Source organism: Anolis sagrei, chromosome 8 (genome assembly GCF_037176765.1).
Source record: "Anolis sagrei isolate rAnoSag1 chromosome 8, rAnoSag1.mat, whole genome shotgun sequence".
Classification (NCBI taxonomy): domain Eukaryota; kingdom Metazoa; phylum Chordata; class Lepidosauria; order Squamata; family Dactyloidae; genus Anolis; species Anolis sagrei.
The window spans coordinates 13,429,136-13,451,630 of record NC_090028.1 but is presented as its reverse complement, the minus strand read 5'-3'; the positions used below and the strand labels follow the sequence as shown (position 1 = coordinate 13,451,630).

The 22,495-nt window shown below is 43.0% G+C and overlaps 1 protein-coding gene across 1 annotated transcript in view; it reads left to right on the top strand.

Moving 5' to 3' along the window:
* WWOX (WW domain containing oxidoreductase) overlaps positions 1-22,495 on the top strand; it is a 1,061,193-nt gene that overhangs the window by 634,089 nt on the left and 404,609 nt on the right. The gene's annotated exons all lie outside the window — the stretch shown is intronic.

The following is a 22,495-nucleotide window of genomic DNA, read 5'->3' as shown; positions in this document are numbered from 1 at the left end:
GGTCTTGACACTGGGGACTTCCAATAGATCTTGGTCCTCAGAACGGAGAGATCTCTGTGGTTGGTAGGGGGTGAGACGATCCCTCAGATACATTGGCCCCAGACCATGCAAGGCCTTAAAGGTGAGTACCATCACATTGAAAGTGATCCGGTGCTCAATTGGTAACCAATGCAGCTGTAGTAAGATTGGTGTTATGTGGCATCTCATCGGAATTCCCGCAAGAAGCCGAGCAGCTGCGTTTTGTACCAACTTGAGCTTCCGAATCACTGACAGAGGGAGGCCATTGTAGAGTGCGTTACAGTAGTCCAGTCTTGAGATGACCGTGGCCTGGATGACCGTAGCTAGGTCATCCCTGGACAGGTAGGGGGCCAGCCGTCTAGCCTGCTGCAGGTGAAAGAAGGCGGTTCTGCTCACGGCGGAGACCTGGACCTCCATCATCAGCAGAGGGTCCAAAAGGACTCCCAGACTCTTTACCAATGATGACGGGCGTAACGCCTCGCCATCCAGGGTGGGCAGATGGATGTCCCCACTGCCCGGTCCACCCAGCCATAGGATCTCCGTCTTTGCTGGATTCACCCTCAACCTGCTGGCACGCAGCCATCCAGTAATGGCCTCGAGGCACTGATGGAAACAATCGGGTACAGAGTCCGGTCGGCCTTCCATCTTCGGCACAAGCTGAGTGTCATCGGCATACTGATAACACTCAAGCCCAAAACCTCGAACCAGCTGAGCAAGTGGTTGCATATAGATGTTAAACAACAGAGGGGAGAGAATGCCCCCCGAGAAACCCCGCAAGATAGAGGGGACCTCTCAGAGACCAGGCCTCCCCTCTCCACTCGCTGCCCACGGTTGTGAAGAAAGGAGGACAGCCAGTTTAAAACTGTCCCCCTGATTCCAGCAATCCAGTCATAAAGTAAGTAAATAAATAAATGGTTGAACATAAATTGGACCAAGCCCTCATTTACTTATGACTGGATTGTGAAACATCAACATTGCATTGGATGCCATACTAAGTTTAATTAGGATGAATAGTGAGACAGGATAGTCTTTTGTCCCTTCCTGCTATTTGATTCTGACCCTACTGGCTAAGGGGAAGTCATAGTACAAAGAAGTATTTTCCCCCTAAGATCTGGAACATCCTAATATTGTTTTCTTAAGACACCTTGACATCGCGCCACCTGATTTGCATTTACTGAATTATCCTATCTTATAAATATTCGAGTAACTTTGGAATCTCAATGAAAATCTTCCTGAGCAGCTCTAGAGAGAAAAAAAATCAAATAGATTAATATTGATTTGTAAAGAGAATATGTTTGTTTTAAAAGACCAGCCTTTTGGCCCTATTGTTTTTTGTCATAGTCGTGAAGCAAAATTATGAATTGTGAAAAGTAGCAAGGAAATAGTTTCTGGTAGTTTTCCCCGAGAAACTAATTATGAGCACAGCCATGCAAACAATATCGGTGCTATTTTCTGTTATACCGCAGATCCAGCAAAAATCCCAAAAAGAAGAAATCAGTCATTTAGCTCATTTGTGTTGTTTAGAATTACAAATCCATAAACTGCACAAAAACATATCTGACACTGTATGATGCGGCATGATTAAAAATTTGAAGAGAATATGTATGCTTCACATTTGTGTGTCACACTAAGCCATAGTTTAATGCAGGGGCCCTCAAACTAAGGCACGGGGGCCGGATACGGCCCTCCAAGGACATTTGCCCGGCCCTCGCTCAGGGTCAACCTAAGTCTGAAATGACTTCAAAGCACAACAACAACAATCCTATCTCATCAGTCAAAAGCAGACTCACACTTCTCATTGACAGGGTTTTGAAACCCTGTCAGGCAGATTGAATCTGGGTGTCAAAGGAGATTGACTGGGGGAGTCAAAGAAGAAGGAGCTGGGGGTTAGGAGTGGTGAAGGGTTAGTGGGAGAGGTCTGAAATTGGTCAGTTGGCTAGCAGAGATAGCTAGTGAAAAGATTTCTACAGCTGTTAGAGAGATAGCTGGTGGAGGAGTGAAGAGATAGAACCAGGATAGGACTATCTGTGCCGGTGTTTAGAATTACTTTCAGAGAAGCAATCCTGTTAGTACATTCTGTAGAGGGAGAGAGAAGTGTTCCTGTGTAAATAAGTCTGAACTGCTTAATGTAACCACACACTTTTTAAGTCAATATTTTTAAAAAGCTAAGCTCTATACCTGAATTGTTCCAGTTCTCTTAAATAAACATCATTGTTTTGTTGTTCTCAACATCTGCCTCACGTGTACCTCTGTGGGTGAAGTTTTAAAAGCAGTTTCTTGCAGCAAACAAGAGTCTATGGTGGCAGCGTATGATTTAAAGAACAATCTTTTAGTGTTACCTCAGAACACAAGCCTGAGGGCTAATCCGACACACACTCTTGCCTAAGATATTTCCAGTAAGCCAAGGGCTTATCCATGCTTTTAAGTTGGTGCTGGCCAGAGCATTCTTTCAAAGGGTTTTCAGCCAGAAGAAAGTTCCAGCTTTCCTTACAGCTTTTTGTTTTTGGGCTTTTAAAACACAGCAGCCTCATTCCAAGCTCAAGTGGTGTTCTGCTTTTAGGGATTTTTGTTTCCCCAAGATAAGCCTCCATCTAGTATACATGCCCTATCAGTGATAGTGTGACTACAGTGAAATTGTGGGTTTGTTTGATAGAATCCTATATTATGTTGGTTTTGAATAGGAATCTATATTGCTAGCCAAAAACAACATCATAATATATAATAATATATAATATGTCAGGCATACTTCAATTAAGGAAGTAGATCAGGGATCATCAAACTAAGGCCCGGGGGCCGGATACAGCCCTCCAAGGTCATTTACCCGGCCCTCGCTCAGGTTCAACCTAAGTCTGAAACGACTTGAAAGCACACAACAACAACAACAACAACAACAACAACAACAACAACAATTATATCTCATCAGTCAAAAGCAGGCTCACACTTCCTATTAAAATACTAATAAGTTTATATTTGTTAAAATTGTTCTTCATTTTAATTATTGTATTATTTTTAAATTATTTTGCACTACAAATAAAATATGTGCAGTGTGCATAGGAATTCATTCATATATTTTTTCCCAATTATAATCCAACCCTCCAACAGTTTTGAGGGACTGTGACTTGGCCCTCTGCTTAAAAGGTTTGAGGACCCCTGCTTTACAGTCTTTGGGAAACAGTGGCTAAAGTATTGTCGAAGGCTTTCATGACTGGAATCACTGGGTTGTTGTAGGTTTTTCCGGGCTATATGGCCATGTTCTGGAGGCAATTTTTCTCCTGATGTTTCGCCTGCATCTATGGCAAGCATCCTCAGAGGTAGTGAGGTCTGTTGGAAGTAGGAAAAATGGGTTTATATATCTGTGGAATGACCAGGGTGAGACAAAGGACTTTTGTCTGCTGGGGCTAGCTGTGAATGTTTCAGCTGATCACCTTGATTAGCATTCAATGGCTTGGAAGTGCCCGGGGTAATCCCTTGTTGAGAGTGATTTTATGTGCCTGTTTGTTCCCCCTCTGTTGTTTTGCTGTTGTGATTTTTGAGTTTTTTAATACTAGTAGCCAGATTTTGTTCATTTTCATGGTTTCTTCCTTTCTGTTGCAATTGTCCACATGCTTGTAGATTTCAATGGCTTCTCTGTGTAGTCTGACATGGTGGTTGTGAGAGTGGTACAGCACTTCTGTGTTCTCAAATAATATGCTGTGTCCAGGTTGGTTCATCAGGTGCTCTGCTATGGCTGATTTCTCTGGTTGGAGTAGTTTGCAGTGCCTGCCACTTTTGGACTCTTGCTTACTGGGGTGTTCCAGCGAGTGTCTCTGTAGATCTTAGAAAACTATTTCTAGATTTAAGGCGCTGACGTGCTGGCTGATACCCAAACAAGGGATGGGCTGGAGATGTCACTGCCTTGGTCCTTTCTCTATTGGCTGCTACTTTCCGGCGGATGTCAGGTGGTGCAATACCGGCTAGACAGTGTAATTTCTCCAGTGGTGCAGGGCGCAGACACCCCATGATAATGTGGCATGTCTCATTAAGCATGGGGGCTTGCCTAATAGCTCTGGGGAGTGAATTCCAGAGCCGGGGGGCCACCACAGAGAAGGCCCTCTCTCTTGTCCCCACAAGTCACACTTGCGATGCAGGCAGGAGCGAGAGAAGGGCCTCTCCGGAAGATCAAAGAGGTTGTGTGGGTTCGTAGATAGAAATGCGGTCGCACAGGTAGGCGCGTCTCAAACCATTCAGGGCTTTGTAGGTCAAAACCTGCCCCTTGAATTGGGCCCGGAAAATAAACAGAAATTATCTAATCTTCGGGCAAGACAGAAGTGTTTTGGCTATTTTATCAAGAGGTTGGAAAGGAATCTGGATCTTTCCCACTCATACAGAGACATTGCCATGAGAATTAGGCTACATTTCCATAATCACCTTCCTGGAAATCAGTCTCACTGAAGTCGTGCAGTAGAAATTTCCCCTCCTTCACCCTGTAGTTTGAAGCAAGACCATCAAACATTAGATAAGTGAGCACAAATCTTTTGAAACGTAGTCAAGCAACAGTGGAAAAAATCCTCTTAAGTTGGCCATCCTTCCATTCTTTTGAAGTCTCCTCTCCTCCCACCATTCATTGACATAGATGAGAAGGGTTGTAAGCCATTTTTTTTTCATTCAGCCTCTCTCAAATTGTACATCTGAACTACCAGTCAGTAAGATAAAACAGTGAGAGCTACAACCGAAGTAAGCTGATATATAGAGCACATTTCTGCACTAGGCTCCCGTTTACGGTTTCCATTTGCATGACAGAAAGCACCACAGAAGGGGGTGGGTGGGTTCAGTATAGTAACCAATGTGGGCTAGGCAAAACTACGGTGAGGTCGATCTGTAATTGGTTAAACGGATGAACCCAGGGTGCTCACCAATGCTTCCTCTTCATCCTGGAAAGAAGTGACGAGTGGAGTGCCGCAGGGTTCCGTCCTGGGCCCGGTCCTGTTCAACATCTTTATTAATGACTTAGATGAAGGGTTAGAAGACAGGATCATCAAGTTTGTAGACGACACCAAATTGGGAGGGATAGCCAGTACTCCAGAGGACAGGAGCAGGATTCAAAACGATCTTGACAGATTAGAGAGATGGGCCAAAACTAACAAAATGAAGTTCAACAGTGACAAATGCAAGATACTCCACTTTGGCAGGAAAAACGAAATGCAAAGATACAAAATGGGGGATGCCTGGCTTGAGAGCAGTACGTGCGAAAAAGATCTTGGAGTCCTCATGGACATGGTACACGGTAGACTCCTGCAGAGGTGAGAGGATCCCTTTTGTCCTTTGCTGAACGTAGCATTTGTTGGATTTTCTTGGTGGGTTTGTAGATTGTTTGTATGTTGTGTTTCCTCATCAGCTTCCCTATGCGGTCAGTGGTTCCCTTGATGTATGGCAGGAACATATATCTCACCTCTCACCTCTCACCTCTGCTGGAGTCTACCGTATACCATGCAGCTGTGGACAAGTCTACATAGGGACCACCAAACGCAGTGCCCAAACAAGAATCCAGGAACATGAAAGGCACTGCAGACTACTCCAACCAGAGAAATCAGCCATAGCAGAGCACCTGATGAACCAACCTGGACACAGCATTTTATTTGAGAACACAAAAATGCTGGACCACACCAACAACCACCATGTCAGACTACACAGAGAAGCCATTGAAATCCATAAACATGTGGACAATTTCAACAGAAAGGAAGAAACCATGAAAATGAACAAAATCTGGCTACCAGTATTAAAAAATTCTAAAATTGCAACAGCAAAAACAGCAGGGAGAAAAACAGGCAGGGACATCTAATCACCTTTCAAGAAGAGTTTGCTCCAGGCACAGTCAGCCCATTGTATGCTAATCAAGGTGGTCAGTTGAAAGATTCACACCTAGCCCAACTTACAAAAGCCCTTTGTCTCACCCTGGTCATTCCACAGATATATAAACCCCTTTTTCCCCATTTCCAGTAGACCTCACCTCTGAGGATGCTTGCCATAGATGCAGGCGAAACGTCAGGAGAAATGCCTCTAGAACATGGCCATATAGCCCGAATGTTGCAATCCAGAGCAGGGAACGAGGCCCTCAGATAACTATCCACCACACTTGGCTGTGAAAAACAATCCTTTTTTATTGAAGAAAAATGGTTACAAAATAAAGGAAAAATGCAAGTCAAAAGCCACAGCAAAATCAGCAAACATGAATTTAAATGGACAAAGCAAAACCAAAAGCCTCACTGGGAAAATACTGGAATCTGTTCGCAATCCACTAACCGTACTTGATATCCTAGAAATCTTCCCAAACTATGGCCAGGGAACCGGGAGAACTGCCAAGGTCTTCATCAATTCTGAAACGATGCCTGAACTGAGGCAATCAGCCTGGCGTATTGCAATTAAAACTCAAGAATCGGTTCTGTGAACCGCCCTTCTGTTTTGAAGCCAATGTTTTTAATTCTTGAATTCGGGAGGATCGACGCAAACTGAGTGTTTTACTTCTGTCTTCCCAAATTTGGCCCCTTCTGTTGTCATTACAGTTAACAGGTGCAGAAGGGAGGGAAAGTTCAAGGTCTCCCTCTGAAACATTCTCAGGAACACTGGTACTTTCATTTTCCAAATCCACAGAAGTTCCTTCCTCACTAATTTCAGGAACATTGGCATTTTCCAAACCTACAGCAGATTCTTCCTCACTAATTTCAGGAGCATTGGCATCAAAAGGTACATTTCCACGAGCATCAGTAAATATACTTTCATTAGCATCAGGAGGAACAAACAGAGAATCAGGTTCAAGTTCAAACTCAGGCTGAAACCCAACACCGAAAAAACCCACAAGAACTGAGTGATTCCAGCCATGAAAGCCTTCGACAATACATTAATTTATTTTTTTTATTAAGTTATATATCGAAAGTTTCACACTTCATCCGAAATCACTTTGGCTGAGGGTTCCCAAACATCAGAGTTTTAAATGAGGCGTATTTCCTCACTTCCCAAACTCAACTTCCTTTTTTTTTTTTTTTGCTTTTTTTCCACCCCATGATAGATATTTTATTTTATTTCTTCAGTGAGGGTTTTGCTGAGTGAGCAAAGGCACTGTCTCTTTAAGTGTTTAACAGTAATTGGTTCATGTCTGGGCGTTCATTGAAAATCCTAGACATTTCATGTAAAATCTTCTTAATGAGGGGATGAATTTTTCATTCACATTAGAAAGCACACTCTGACAAACAATTTCTAAATAAAACTTTGGCGGGATGACATCCCATATTGGACTTGACAAAGAGGACAGGTGCATTAGAATAAAACTCTATGGCGATCCTTCAAGCTGTCAGCCATGAATATTTTATTTCTTAATGAATCATCTTTGCAAAATGAACTTTCTTGTTGTAGTGTCAGTGCCATTTACAACCAAGAAAGAACGAGAGAGAGAAAGAAAGAGAAAAAGAAACCCGGTTCCTTTTAAAAGGTGAACTCCTGAAAGATGCTGAAGCCAGCGCAAATAGCTTAACCCTAGAAGAGACGGCTAAGAAAGCCACGTTGCCGTTGTTCTCTTCCCAACTTCCCAATGGTTTGAACGAGTGTGTCACCCCATTCTGAAGGTAGATGATCAACAAACTTGATCATCGTTTTTATTAGTGTTGACATGAAAAAGCCCATAGCACACGTGTCTAATTTTTCCGTCAGGGTTTTCCTCAGTAAAGTACAAGGAGTTAATTGAGTGCTTATGGACGGCGCGAGATTGACATCACTGGAGACAAGGCGCCATAGTTAGTCATAACTCGAGTATGAAATAAAGTATGGAACGGCTACAGTTCAAATTATCCCTCACTTCCCTGACATGACTGACAGGTCTTCCCATTAGTGCTAAGAGGGCTTGCCATCGCTGTGCCCTCAGGTTCATTCCCCCTCCCAACCATGTTTTGTCAGGAAATTGTCAAATATCTGCTCTACTCTGTGGTGTGCTCTACTCGACTGTGTTAGGCTTGGAAATGGGTCTCCTGTCAAAGAAACAATTTGGTGCCATTTCTTGAAATGTCTTGGATCAGAATAAAACAACTCGCAATAAAAGTTTCCCATCAAATCAAGATCATTTCTTTCTGTTTTGATGTGTTTTTCAGTTCTGAAATGTTTTCTCTGAAAGAGCTGGCTGGGGTTCATGACTTGGCATTTGAAATTTTGGGTACTGATCATTTATCTAGGTGAAGGCCACAAGGGGTCACTAGAAAAAGAAGGATAGTCCATTGGTTAGGCTTCATGACTTGGCATTTGAAATTTTGGGTACTGGTCATTTTTCTTGGTGGAGGCCACAAGGGGTCACTAGAGAGAGAAGGATAGTCCATTGCCTGGGGTTCATGACTTGCCATTTGAAATTTTGGGTACTGGCCATTTATCTAAGTGGAGGCCACAAGGGGTCACTAGAGAAAGGATAGTCCATTGGCTGGGGTTCATGACTTGGTATTTGAATTTTTGGATACTGGTCATTTATTTAAGTGGAGGCCACAAGGGGTCACTAGAGAAAGAAGGATAGTCCATTGGCTGGGGTTCATGACTTGCCATTTGAAATTTGGGGTACTGGTCATTTATCTAGGTGGAGGCCACAAGGGGTCACTAGAGAGAGAAGGATAGTCCATTGGCTGAGTTTCATGACATGGCATTTGAAATTTTGGGTACTGGTCATTTAAATAGGTGGAGGCCACAAGGGGTCACTAGAGAAAGAAGGATAGTCCATTGGCTGGGGTTCATGACTTGTCATTTGAAATTTTGGGTACTGGCCATTTATCTAGTTGGAGGCCACAAGGGGTCACTAGAGAAAGGATAGTCCATTGGCTGGGGTTCATGACTTGGCATTTGAAAATTTGGATACTGGTCATTTATCTAGGTGGAGGCCACAAGGGGTCACAAGAGAGAGAAGGATAGTCCATTGGCTGGGGTTCATGACTTGGCATTTGAAGTTTTGGATACTGGTCATTTATCTAGGTGGAGGCCACAAGGGGTCACTAGAGAGAGAAGGATAGTCCATTGGCTGGGGTTCATGACGTGGCATTTGAAATTTTGGGTACTGGTCATTTAAATAGGTGGAGGCCACAAGGGGTCACTAGAGAGAGAAGGATAGTCCATTGGCTGGGGTTCATGACTTGGCATTTGAAATTTTGGGTACTGGTCATTTATCTTGGTGGAGGCCACAAGGGGTCACTAGAGAGAGAAGGATAGTCTTACTTACTTAGGCGATCCCTCGTTGTCCGAGTAGGATTGTCTTCCGAAATCAGTGTACTGGCGGTAGGTACGTAGGTGACTATGGAGTCCTATTGTTGACCCGCATGTTCTCCCGCAGTGAGGGCATCGGTTTCCAGGTGGAAGGCAGTCCTGGTCAGGGTTAGCTTGATGTGCCTTCCTCTTGGCATGTTTCTCTCTTTCGCCTTCCATTTGTGCCTCTTCAAATTCTACAGTATTACTGGCCACAGCTGACCTCCAGCTGGAGCGCTCAAGGGCAAAGTCTTCCCAGTTCTCAGTGGGCTCAAAGCCAACCTTAAAAACTCTGGCAAAGACATGCCAGAGCTTTTAAGGTTGGCTTTGAGCCCATCTTTAAATCTCTTTTGTTGTCCTCCAGCATTCCATTTTCCGTTTTGAGTTCAGAGTAGAGCAACTGCTTTAGGAGACAGTGGTCTGGCATCCGGACAATGTGGCCGGTCCAATGGAGTTGATGGCGGGGGACCATCGCTTCAATGCTGGTGGTCTTTGCTTCTTCCAGCATGCTGACATTTGTCCGCTTGTCTTCCCAAGGGATTTGCAGGATTTTTCGGAGGCAATGCTGATGGAATCGTTCTAGGAGTTGCATATGATGTCTGCAGATAGTCCACGTTTTGCAGGCATATAGCAGGGTTGGGAGGACAATAGCTTTATAAACAAGCTCTGCAAGTGCAGCATTTTTCCAAATGAAGCACAGAGTGTTTGAGGACCGTAGGGTTACCAGGGTGCTTGTTTCTCCCAGTATGCAAGTCCTATCAATGATAGTGTAACTACAGTGAAATAGTGGGTTTGTGTGATCAAGTCCTATATTATGTCGGTTTTGACTAGGAATCTATATTGCTAGCCAAAAACAACATCATAATACATAAAAATATATAATATGTCAGACATACTTCAATTAAGGAAATAGATGTGTTGCCAGGCATTAGTTCTTGAACAAAAAAAGTTTCTGTGCAAAGTAATTTTTCACAAAAATATCTGAAATTTCAGAAAATTTTGTGGAGATTGAACATTTTCTCAATGGTCTGGTCCCAATGGTCTCAGTCTCTTCATTATACTATTTCATGTGGAGGAGTAAAACATTGTATTTGTTCCATCCTGAAGACCATACATCTTCTCGTCCCATTAAAATAAATCAGGTATTCCACCATTTCTGCAAAATAGAGAAATAGTAGCAGTGCTGTCATGTGGGCCAATATTTCTCCGCTTTCATCTTCATGTACACACATAAAAACACAATGAAAATTCTAAAATCTGTTGTGGGAGATCTGCCCATAGTCAATTTTGCAGGAAAAAATAACGTATAGCCTTGGCGTTATATGATATCTGCATATTAGGGCTGGGTAACCACGGAAAAATTTGTTTCTAAACTCGATTCTTTTCCAGGGGGCGCTAGCGTTTCCAAATTCTAAATATTTCTGAAATTTTGAGATTTCAAAATTTCGTTATTTACGAATTTTTGTTAATTTCGAATTGATTCGTTAATGGCGGACGTGATTGCGCTATATGCTAAAAAACCCTCCAAATGGGACAGGGGGAACTTCTGAAGCTTCCCTCTCCCTCTGTTGTTGACTGTTAGTGTGATAATTTATTTTTTATCACTGATAAAACAAACAACAACTATAAAACTTGCACCAGACATACGGAAATAATTACGAAACAATTATGAAACAATTTCGAAACAATTTTGAAACAATTACGAAACAGTTTCAAAACAATTTCCTCTTCATCTTGGAAAGAAGTAACAAGTGGAGTGCCGCAGGGTTCCGTCTTGGGCCCGGTCCTGTTCAACATCTTTATTAATGACTTAGATGAAGGGCTAGAAGGCATGATCATCAAGTTTGCAGACGACACCAAATTGGGAGGGATAGCCAATAGTCCAGAGGACAGGAGCAGGATTCAAAAGGATCTTGACAGATTAGAGAGATGGGCCAAAACTAACAAAATGAAGTTCAACAGTGACAAATGCAAGATACTCCACTTTGGCAGAAAAAATGAAATGCAAAGATACAGAATGGGGGACGCCTGGCTCGAGAGCAGTACGTGTGAAAAAGATCTTGGAGTCCTCGTGGACAACAAGTTAAACATGAGCCAACAATGTGATGTGGCGGCAAAAAAAGCCAATGGGATTTTGGCCTGTATCAATAGGAGCATAGTGTCTAGATCTAAGGAAGTAATGCTACCCCTCTATTCTGCTTTGGTTAGACCACATCTGGAATATTGTGTCCAATTCTGGGCACCACAATTCAAGAGAGATATTGACAAGCTGGAATGTGTCCAGAGGAGGGCGACTAAAATGATCAAGGGTTTGGAGAACAAGCCCTATGAGGAGCGGCTTAGGGAACTGGGCATGTTTAGCCTGAAGAAGAGAAGGCTGAGAGGAGATATGATAGCCATGTATAAATATGTGAGAGGAAGCCACAGGGAGGAGGGAGCAAGCTTGTTTTCTGCTTCCTTGGAGACTAGGACGTGGAACAATGGCTTCAAACTACAAGAGAGGAGATTCCATCTGAACACGAGGAAGAACTTCCTGACTGTGAGAGCCGTTCAGCAGTGGAACTCTCTGCCCCGGAGTGTGGTGGAGGCTCCTTCTTTGGAAGCTTTTAAGCAGAGGCTGGATGGCCATTTGTCAGGGGTGATTTGAATGCAATATTCCTGCTTCTTGGCAGGGGGTTGGACTGGATGGCCCATGAGGTCTCTTCCAACTCTTTGATTCTTTGATTCTATGATTCTATGAATTTTGAACCAATTACGAAACAATTACGAAACAATACGAAATAAACTGGAAAAAATTGTTTCGATTTTTAATTACTCCTCACACTATTCCTGCATGGCTCAATATCGGATCGTAAGCTAATTTAAATACGAATTAATAACGAATTACGAAATTAACGAACAAAACCGCCCAGCCCTACTGCATATATTCAAATGCATCCTTTACATCTTGGTTTAAACATTATTCTTTAATAACTAGCCTGTTTTTTTATATAACCTGCCTGGTGCTTGTAGCTGAATGTTCATATTAATATTTTTCTCCTCCTTCCAACCACATAGATCACTAATCAAATAAATGTGTAAAAGGTGGCCCTTTATTAAATTATTTTTGTAATGAGTTCCTGTTACTAAGAACTACAGTGTTAAAAAGGTGATATCGTGGAAATTAATTAGCACAAGGCATGCTGGCCAGATAGAAGTGACTGGATCTTAATCAATAGCAATATGATTACACCTATGCAGCAATTATAAATTATTTAAAACACTACCGCTAGGTTACTGACTACTTGCCTTTAAATTAAATTCCCTGTCAATAATTGATGCAAAGAATTAATGCAAGAACTCCTTCAGTTACTGAAAACTTTTTAAAGGGGGCATAAAATATTGAACTGTTGCCTGTCATTAGCAGGTAACTTGTCTCTTTTGTGTAACATCGTTCTTTGCTAAATTGGCCAAGAAGGACCTCCAGAGCATGAAAGATGGCTAATGATTCTTCTGAGGGTGTTGACACAGAAACACATCAATTCCAAGCAGGAGAGGCATGCCAAAGATCTGATGGATCTGGATGTTATTGAACTGCTTAAATCCAGTGCTCACGGATGCACTTTTGGGAATCTTCCTCATTGCTTAATTTAAACTAGTGCCAGGATCTATGTTGAGGTCTACAGCTTGGCCACCAAAAGTGTAGTATGAATGTTTCTGAGCATTTATCAAGTGCATCAGGCAGTTTGAAACAAAGAGGCACCAATGGCAATATAATGTGATTGTGCCGTCGCGCCTGGGGGCTATTATTCTCAATAAAGGAGGGGTGGATGTGGCACCTTCCCCCCAAGGGATTGCTTCTTGCCCTCCTATAGGAAACTGGAACTCCCAAAAACCCAAAATGCCTTAAATAGCTCAAAATACGTTTTATTTATCACAAAGTCATTTCTTCAAAGCAATGAGCTGGAAAACTTTAGAGGGGTGAAGGAAAACATACAATACAGTTTCAATTAGTCCTGGGTCCAAGGGGTTTGAAGCTGAGAAGCCTCACCAAGTTTCCTCTTTCCTCAATGGCTGTGAATGCTGGAGCAAACTACAACCCCAGTTCAGATGGCCTATGTTTTGAAGACTCAGGATCTTCCTTTGGTGCCAAAAGAACCGGCTTGAAGGCGCCTGGGTCTCCTCAATAATTGTCCAGGACGATCTGGACATAAAGCATGAGTCCCAGGGGTAAAAAACCTCAGAACTGGTGCTAAGAGGTAACCTAAATCAGGGTCCTTGAGAATCAAGTATTTTACTCACGTCCATCTGGTACGAACTCTGAAGGCAGAATGAAGAAAAAGGAAGTTCTCCCCTCTTGCAGGAAGGGGTGGAGCCAAACAGTACTGGTTGACAGCTACAAGCAACCAATCCATACAACTATACATAAGCAGTGTAAAAAGGGGCAGGATTAAGCATGATACAACAGTTCAAGTTTTACAACTAACAGTTGTATACATAGGTGGCGCCACTTGCACCGTCACAGTGATTAATCAGTAAGGATAGTCTGGTTCAGGGGTTCTCAAAGTGTGCTCCGTGGAGCCCTTAGGGTTCCATGTAAGCATACTGAGGGTCTGTGCAATTCCCTCCCCCTCCTTCAAGCTTTCTCTCATCTGCTCATCTACCTTTCTTCACCTTCCTTGCCGCCAAAAGGATTTTGAAATGACATGTTAATGAGTTGAGAGTAATTCTGCAGAGAGGGGAAAGGACCAATGACATTTCACTTCACTTCACTTTATTTCTTAATTAGTCGCTCTCCACCAAGGTGCTCTGAGCGACTTACAATCTAAAATAACATTTACACAATATAAAAACATTCAACATAAAAACATTCAACAGTGACTATTTGGCAAATTAGATCTGATTACTTAAATGCACAACCAAACAGCCAAGTCTTGAGTGCCTTTACAAAAGGTCGCAACTCCGACATTGCTCTAATGTATGGAGGCAATGAGTTCCACAGAATTGGAGCATAGGTCGAAAAAGCTCTACGTCCTGTAGCTTCCAGGAGTACCTCCCTAGGGCCCGGTATGTATAGGAGATTTTCCTGGGTGGATCGAGGTGACCACTGATGTAGAAAAGGAATGAGGTGGTCCCTGAGATATAAAAGTCCTTGGCCATTTTGAGCTCTAAATGTCAGGATCAGTATCTTGTAAGAGATCTGATGTTCTATTGGTAGCCAATGCAGTTGTTGCAGAATCGGTGTAAAATGGGATCTTATAAATGATCCCGCTAGCAGCCTGACCACTGCATTTTGGACCATCCGAATCTTCTGGGTTGTTGACTTCGGAAGGCCGCCATATAAGGCGTTGCAATAGTCTAACCTCGTGGTGACTGTTGCATGGATTACTGTTGTCAGTGCTTTTACCGAAAGGTAGGATGCCAATTTCCTTGCCTGGCAAAGATGAAAAAAGGCCTGCTTACTTATGGCAGTGATCTGTGCCTCCATCATCAGCGATGAGTCCAACACATCCCCAAGGCTTTTAATAGTGGCAGATGGAACCAGAGCTTCCCCATCGAAATCAGGCAGAGACTGGGTTAATTCTGGTGGCTGGCCGGGCCAGAGTATCTCAGTTTTTTCAGGGTTCACTTTTAGTCTGCTCACTCGCAGCCAAATCATCACTGCTCCCAAACACAGCCTAAAGTTCTCAGGAATGGTGGTTGTCCCAGGTTCGAGAGGCAAGAGTAGCTGGGTGTCATCTGCATACTGGTAACATTCTATGCCAAAGCTCCACACCAGTCCAGCAAGTGGCCGGACGTAGATGTTGAATAACAGGGGTGAGGGGCCATCCATCCCGGGCCACTACCATTTTCTTGCCCATGATGGGGGTCAGTGCTTCTTTTACTTTCTCTTTCCTTTTGCAATTCTAATCAAGAAAAGGAGATGGGTCCTTTTTTTGATAAGAGTGAAGGTAAAAATATTAATATTGACCCATAGATAAAAAGTATTTTTTTAATTAAAAGGTCTAGACTTGTATACGAGTATATAGAAAATCCATTCAAACCTTTTGCTTCCATACTGTCGCCTTTGGTCACTTTGCCCTTCTTCAAGAGGTTAGTTGTTGGGGTTCAGCCTGATCCTGATCTGTGTGAACCGGATTCTCTGATAGTTTTTCCAACTGAGCAAGCTCTCCCTGACCCTGACAGTGTGGAATCTATTGTTGATGCAGAGGTCAGCGGGGATGAAAATGAAACTCAACAGCTGGAGGAAAATGTTTTGGAAGTTAGCCGTGCTATCACTAGCCGTGATATCTCTCCACCTGGGGTTTTTAATGAGGACCGAAGAGAACAGATAGTTAGAGACAGAAATGTTTCCCAGTTTCCACGAAGGTCACATCGTTTACAGGAGAGACAGGCCCAGGCTTCAAAGTCAAGAATAGCTTCTTTGGTTTAAGAGGCCTCCTGCCGGGTGCCTCTTTAGATCAAGCAACGTTTGGGACTGTGGCTGTGCCTTGGCAGAATTCCTGTGTTTCATGGCCGGTAATCCCAGAGGCTTAGTTATCAAGTTCATGGTTAGTAAAAGGCTAACAGGTTCCTGGTTCTTGTATTGTGGCTTTTGGAATTTTGCTCAAGTTCAGATATTCTACTGACTGCTGTGTTTTTCTGTGGCTTTTTGACTTTGCATTTACCTTTCTTTTGTAACCAATTTTTCATCAATAAACAAGGATTGCTTTTCCTACAGTCCAGTGTGGTGGATTTAATCTTATGGTCTTGTTTCTTGAACTGGGATGCAACATTAGTCCTGTTGTGCAAGTTGTTTATGAGTTGTAGCACAGAAGTATGTGTTTTCTGTTGATCTTTGGTGACCCCTCTGAAAGCCCTTCAAGATGCCCTCAGGGGTCCTGACCCCCAGGTTGAGAAACACTGTGCTAGAAGGAGTGTTTACAGTCTCTATGACTGTGGTTCCAACCTTTGGGCCTCCAGATGTTTTGGACTTCAACTCCCAGAAATCCCAGCCAGTTTACCAGCTGTTAGGAACTTTGGGAGCTGAAGTCCAAAACACGTGGAGGCCCAAAGGTTGGAAACCACTGCTCTATGAGACACTGTACTTTTACTTTTACATATAAGATATATAACACTGAAAATGCATATGTGCATATATATCTATGTGGGAAAACAAATCATTGACACAAGTATACTTGAACCTAACACATGGCTGACTAATCATCCTGAGTGACTCAACCTCTTTGCTCAAAAATAACTATTGCTGCTTTATAACTGGATTTTATAATGCTTGAGAAACCAGTGGGCAGCTTGTTAACCATAACAGTAAAAGGCACTGAAGGATTTCTGAGAATGATTTATTTTATCTATTAGATAGGTATGGCTGGCCTTTACATCTAAATAGATCTCCCTTAAGTCATATATTATCACGCAGTGCACTAGCCCCATGGAAACAACATTCGGCCTGCAACGCTTTCCTAGAACACTTTCCTAGAACCAAGTCAAACTGAGTATAGGGTCTTGCTCGTCAGTAAGAATGTACACCGTTGGCCCCACCGAAGTTTTTCAGAGCATGGAAATGTAATTTCTGGTGGTCTTAGGAACCCCTTTGGCAGAGAAGGCTGAAGATCTCTCAATCTGTCCTTCTTTTCCATTTTGGAAACAGATGGCAAACCCTTTCACCAAAAGCCCTCCTCCTGCTCTCTGGATGTAGGTAAACTAACACTCCAAAACTCAAGGTCAATACCCACAAAACCCTTTCGGTATTTTCCATTGGTCATAGGAGTTCTGAGTGCCAAGATTGCTTCTATTCCATCATTGGTGGAGTTCGGAATGCTTTTTGATTGTAGATAAAATATAAATCCCAGCAAATATAACTCCCAGATGTCAAGGTCTATTTTTCCCAAACCACACCAGTGTTCACATTTGGACGTATCGGGTATTTGTGCCAAACTTGGTCCAGTGAATGAAAATACATCCTGTATATCAGATATTTACATTATGATTCATGGCAGTAGCAAAATTACAGTTATGAAATAGCAACTAACACTGTGCTGGCACAGTAGTGCCAGGAGATTTGAACCTCTTTTTCTTGCACTGCTAGTTTGTATGAATTTATTTACGCCACACGTTTTGCAATCAGGTTGCAGCCATAGGGCCAGCAACCTGGCAATCATTCTTAGAGTCTTTAGACCCGCCCCTTTTCCCAGGGTTTTGGAGGCAAAGGAGGACTTTTGTTCAGTCTCACTGTTTGGAGCCTAACAGCAGGACGTGTGGGTTTCTCTATCCCACCTGCACAAAGGCTTCACTACTCACAGCTCTGCTGGGGGAGTAATAGAATAGTTCCACAGCTCTGCTGGGGGAATACAGCCAGCCTTTGCTAAGGCAACATGACAGTTCCTACAGCCTTCGTGGAGTAAACTAAAGGACACCTTTCAGCTTGGCAGATCTACAGAAATCTTGTGTGGTAAGGGACCACTTGGGCTATTCATAAAGTAGCTTGGAGCCGGGAGTAGGGGCCTCACGCCAGCAAGGTAAAGAAAGATTGCCGAAGGAGGGGTCAGAAGATTTCCCTAAGGAAGAAAGGAACAGTTTACCACCATTTGCCTGCCCTTGATGGGAGATTGAGGAAGCTACCGGTTTTCCAAGGTTATAAAGTGTTTAATTCATTTGTTTGAAGATTCAAGCCCAAATAAAAAACTTTGTTGAACTTACTTTGAGCCTCAATAGAACTTTGTGTTGGAAAATCTAAGGGGCCCTTCAGCTGAGGCACCCCGGCATCCCGTTGGGCATACAGAAGGCACATCCTGTAAACAGACATTATTACAGGCCCAGCGTGCGACAGCACAAACACTGTCCTAGCAGAAGCTGGTTACCTAATTAACCCCTGTTGCTATCAATTGTTTTTACTTAGGTTTATGAATAAGTTGGAGCGCCAGGTGGCACAGTAGGTTAAAGCGCTGAGCTGCTGAGCTTGTTGACCGAAAGGTTGCAGATTCGAATCCGGGGAGCGGCGTGAGCTTCTGCTGTCAGCCCCAGCTTCTGCCAACCTAGCAGTTCAAAAACATGCAAATGTGAGTAGATCAATAGGTACCACTCCGGCGGAACGGTAACAGCACTCCATGCAGTCATGCCAGCAAGATGACCATGGAGCTGTCCCTGGATAATGCTGACTCTTCGGCTTAGAAATGGAGATGAGCACCACACCCCAGAGTCGGACACGATTGGACTTTAATGTCAGGGGAAAACCTTTACCTTAAGAATAAGTTACATAGCAATGCCGTTTACAGATTACATATAATCAGACCATTGATTGTTGAACATTTTTTCAAGGGATAACAATAATTAAAATTATACTTTAACAGGAACAGCACCAGGTTTTTCCATTAAATATAAGGAGGCTGACATGAAATGTGTATATTTTCTCTTCCTGTACACAAGCATACTTGCATGCAATCTCATAAAATAATGCTAACCCTAAGTTATGAGAACAAAAGTATGGTTAACCCACAGCTTTTGAGGTGTAAAGAATTCTGCTGCCGACCGAACTTTCGTTTTGGTCGCTAGCCCACATCTCAGAAAGAAATTGTGTGTTTTGTGTGAGATTGCCTGTAACATAACAAAGTGGAAACATGACGCATTAATCATATGGATTCTGAGAATTAGATAACAGATCTGTTTAGTCACCAACATATATATAGCATGAAACATTGGTGCCCAAAAGCAGTTAGTATGTAGGTTTTGATCACTTTTAAAAACATGCACAAACTTATAAGTCTTCCATGTTCAGGTCTTTGGAAGACAGTTGGGATAAATCATCATCATCATCATCAATATCATCATTTAATAACTTATTAATCGCCCTCCATCCGAGAATGCTCTAGGCGATTTACAGCTAAATTATAAACGATAAAATGCATACATACATAAATTTAAAATGAACAGAGATCGAATGCTCTAGTAAAAAGCCAGGTCTTAAGTGCGAGAGTAAAAGGCCCTAAGTCACGCATGGCTCTCATGTAGGGCGGCAAGGAATTCCACAAGGCAGGGGCAGAAATAGAAAAAGCCCTGCGCCTGGTCCTTTCCAAGTGCACTTCTCTAGGACCCGGTATATGGAGTAAGTCACGTTGGGCTGGTCGTTGCTACCTCCGATGATGGGAGAAGGAGAGGAGGTCCCTAAGGTACGATGGACCCTGGTCGTAAAGAGTTTTAAAGGTCAGAACTAGCATCTTATACAGGCCACGGTACTCAGTTGGAAGCCAATGTAAATGTTGCAGCACTGGTGTTATATGGCATTTCATGGGCGTTCTTGTGAGTAACCTGGCTGCCACATTCTGAACAATGCGAAGCTTTCGGGTCGTAGACATCGGAAGGCCCACATACAGTGCATTGTAATAGTCCAGCCTAGACGTGACCGTGGCATGGATGACAGTTGCCAGAGCCTCATCAGATAGGTAGGGTGCCAGTTGCCTCGCTTGTCGTAGATGGAAAAAGGCCTGTTTGCTGGCAGCAGCGACCTGAGCTTCCATTGTCAGCTGCAAATCCAAAATGACACCCAAGCTCTTAACGGTAGGCGAAGGAGATAGGGCAGCACCATCGAAGGTGGGTAATGGAGGAGTCAGACCTGCCAGGCGGCCATGCCAGAGAATCTCAGTCTTCGCCGGGTTCACCTTCAGTCTGCTAGCACATAGCCAGTTTGACAGAGCTTCCAGACATAGGGTAAAATTGTCTGGAATTGACATTACTCCAGGCTCCAGGCGCAGAACTCCTTGGGTATCGTCTGCATATTGGTAGCAGTCCAGGCCGAAACTCCGAGCCAAACTAGCAAGGGGTCTAACATAGATGTTGAAGAGAAGAGGAGAGAGAATTGCACCTTGGAGGACCCCACATAGGAGGGGGGATCTATTGGAGACTTGACCCATGTACTCCACGCGTTGACTCCCGTTCCGGAGAAATGAGTTGAACCAATTGAGGGCCTGACCACGAACTCCGGACAGTGAATCATTAGATCATAGTCGACGGTGTCAAATGCTGCGGTAAGGTCGAGACATAAATATGTCATATACAGTAGAATCTCACTTATCCAACATAAGCGGGCTGACAGAACGTTGGATAAGCAAAAATATTGGATAATAAGGAGGGATTAACGGAAAGCCTATTAAATATCAAATTATGTTATGATTTTACAAATTAAGTACCATAATAATAATAATCATCATCATCTTTATTTATACCCCGCCACCATCTCCCCAATGGGGACTCGGAGAGGCTTCCATGGGGCCAAGCCTGGACAACATATTACAACAAGATAAAACCAGAGCATAAACAATAAACAACATCATCAAATTACATTAAGAAAAAAATTATAAACACAGTCATAACATAACATTCCAATAAGCACAATCACAATAACAATGGGCAGGCCACATGTACAGGATAAAAATGATTCAAAAACTGTAATGAGATAAAAATAGGAGCAAGTTATCAGCAGGGAACTCATAAAAAACACACATAGTTGTGAAGCTAAACTTCCCATTTGGAGGGCGTGTATTCCAGTGGGAGGAGCATTGAGGGGTGCAATATTGTGCACCTACTCGCCAAAAGTGCAGTGGAAGAGCCAGGTTTTAAGGTTCTTTTTTAACGTTTCTAGAGAAGGGGCTTTCCTGATCTCTCCAGGTAATGAGTTCCATCATGTTTTACAACAAATCGAGAGAGAAAGCAGTTCATTATATGGGTTGTTGTAGGTTTTTCCGGGCTATATGGCCATGTTCTGGAGGCAATTTTTCTCCTGACGTTTCGCCTGCATCTATGGCAAGCATCCTCAGAGGTAGTGAGGTCTGTTGGAAGTAGGAAAAATGGGTTTATATATCTGTGGAATGACCAGGGTGAGACAAAGGACTTTTGTCTGCTGGGGCTAGATGAGAAGCCATTGAAATCCACAAGCATGTGGACAATTTCAACATAAAGGAAGAAACCATGAAAATGAACAAAATCTGGCTACCAGTATTAAAAAACTCAAAAATCACAACAGCAAAACAACAGAGGGAAACAAAACAGGCACATAAAATCACTCTCAACAAAAGATTCCCCCCAGGCACTTCCAAGCCATTGAATGCTAATAAAGGTGATCAGCTGAAACATTCACAGCTAGCCCCAGCAGACAAAAGTCCTTTGTCTCACCCTGGTCATTCCACAGATATATAAACCCATTTTTCCTCCTTCCAACAGTCCTCACTACCTCTGAGGATGCTTGCCATAGATGCAGGCGAAACGTCAGGAGAAAAATTGCCTCCAGAACATGGCCATATAGCCCGGAAAAACCTACAACAACCCAGTGATTCCGGCCATGAAAGCCTTCGACAATACATAGTTCAATATATAGTAATATTATGTACTAATTACTGTATTTACAAATTTCACACCAGAACATTGAAATGTATTGAAACAGCTGTGGATCCGGGCAGGAGGCAGACTGCGTTGGATAATACAGAATGTTGGATGAGCAAAGGTTGGATAAGTGAGAGTCTACTGTAGTTCCAAAATACTGTGATGCTTCCCGCGATGAGAATACAAAATAGATTCTGGAACCCAAATATGTTGGTCATCTGTATTAGAACCCTTGTTTCCATACTGCCTTTGGTTTTTGTTCTGTCATGCGCTGGGCCTGTAATAATTGACTTTTGAAATAGGACGTGCACCTTGTGCCCAGCGGGAAGCCAGGGGTGTCTCGAAAGAGGCCTTTAGGGATTTTCCTGTAGAGATAGTCTTTAGAGTCTTTAATGATGTAACAAAGTCCTTTATTATTGAACAAATCCAACAGATATTTCTCAAATCTTCAATGGGTCAAACAAATGCTTCAAGGCTTTGAATTAACTGGAGGCTTCCTTAATCTTGTCCACGAGGGACAGGCAACTGTCTTCATTAACTGTTCCTTTACTTTAGAGGAAAACCCTTTTTTTAACCTCTTCCAGGCTGACTATAATCTAATCCTTACTGATGTGGGTCCTACTACCGGATTCAAACTGTGTCTTGAGCACTGAGTAGACCTACCAGTAAAGGCTTGCAGATTCTCCAGCTGGAGTTCTTTGGGTCTGTAAAGCTGTTTTTCCTCCGGAATTTCTTAGAGACTTTAGGGCTGTTTCCCTCAGATGCTGTAAGGCTGAGAGGCTGTGAGCTCTCTGCTGAGCTTTGGGACTGTTTACCCTGGAATGTCCCTGGAATTTCCTGGACTTCAGTTTCCCTGGATGGTCTTAAGAAATGAAGCTTTTCTGCAGGT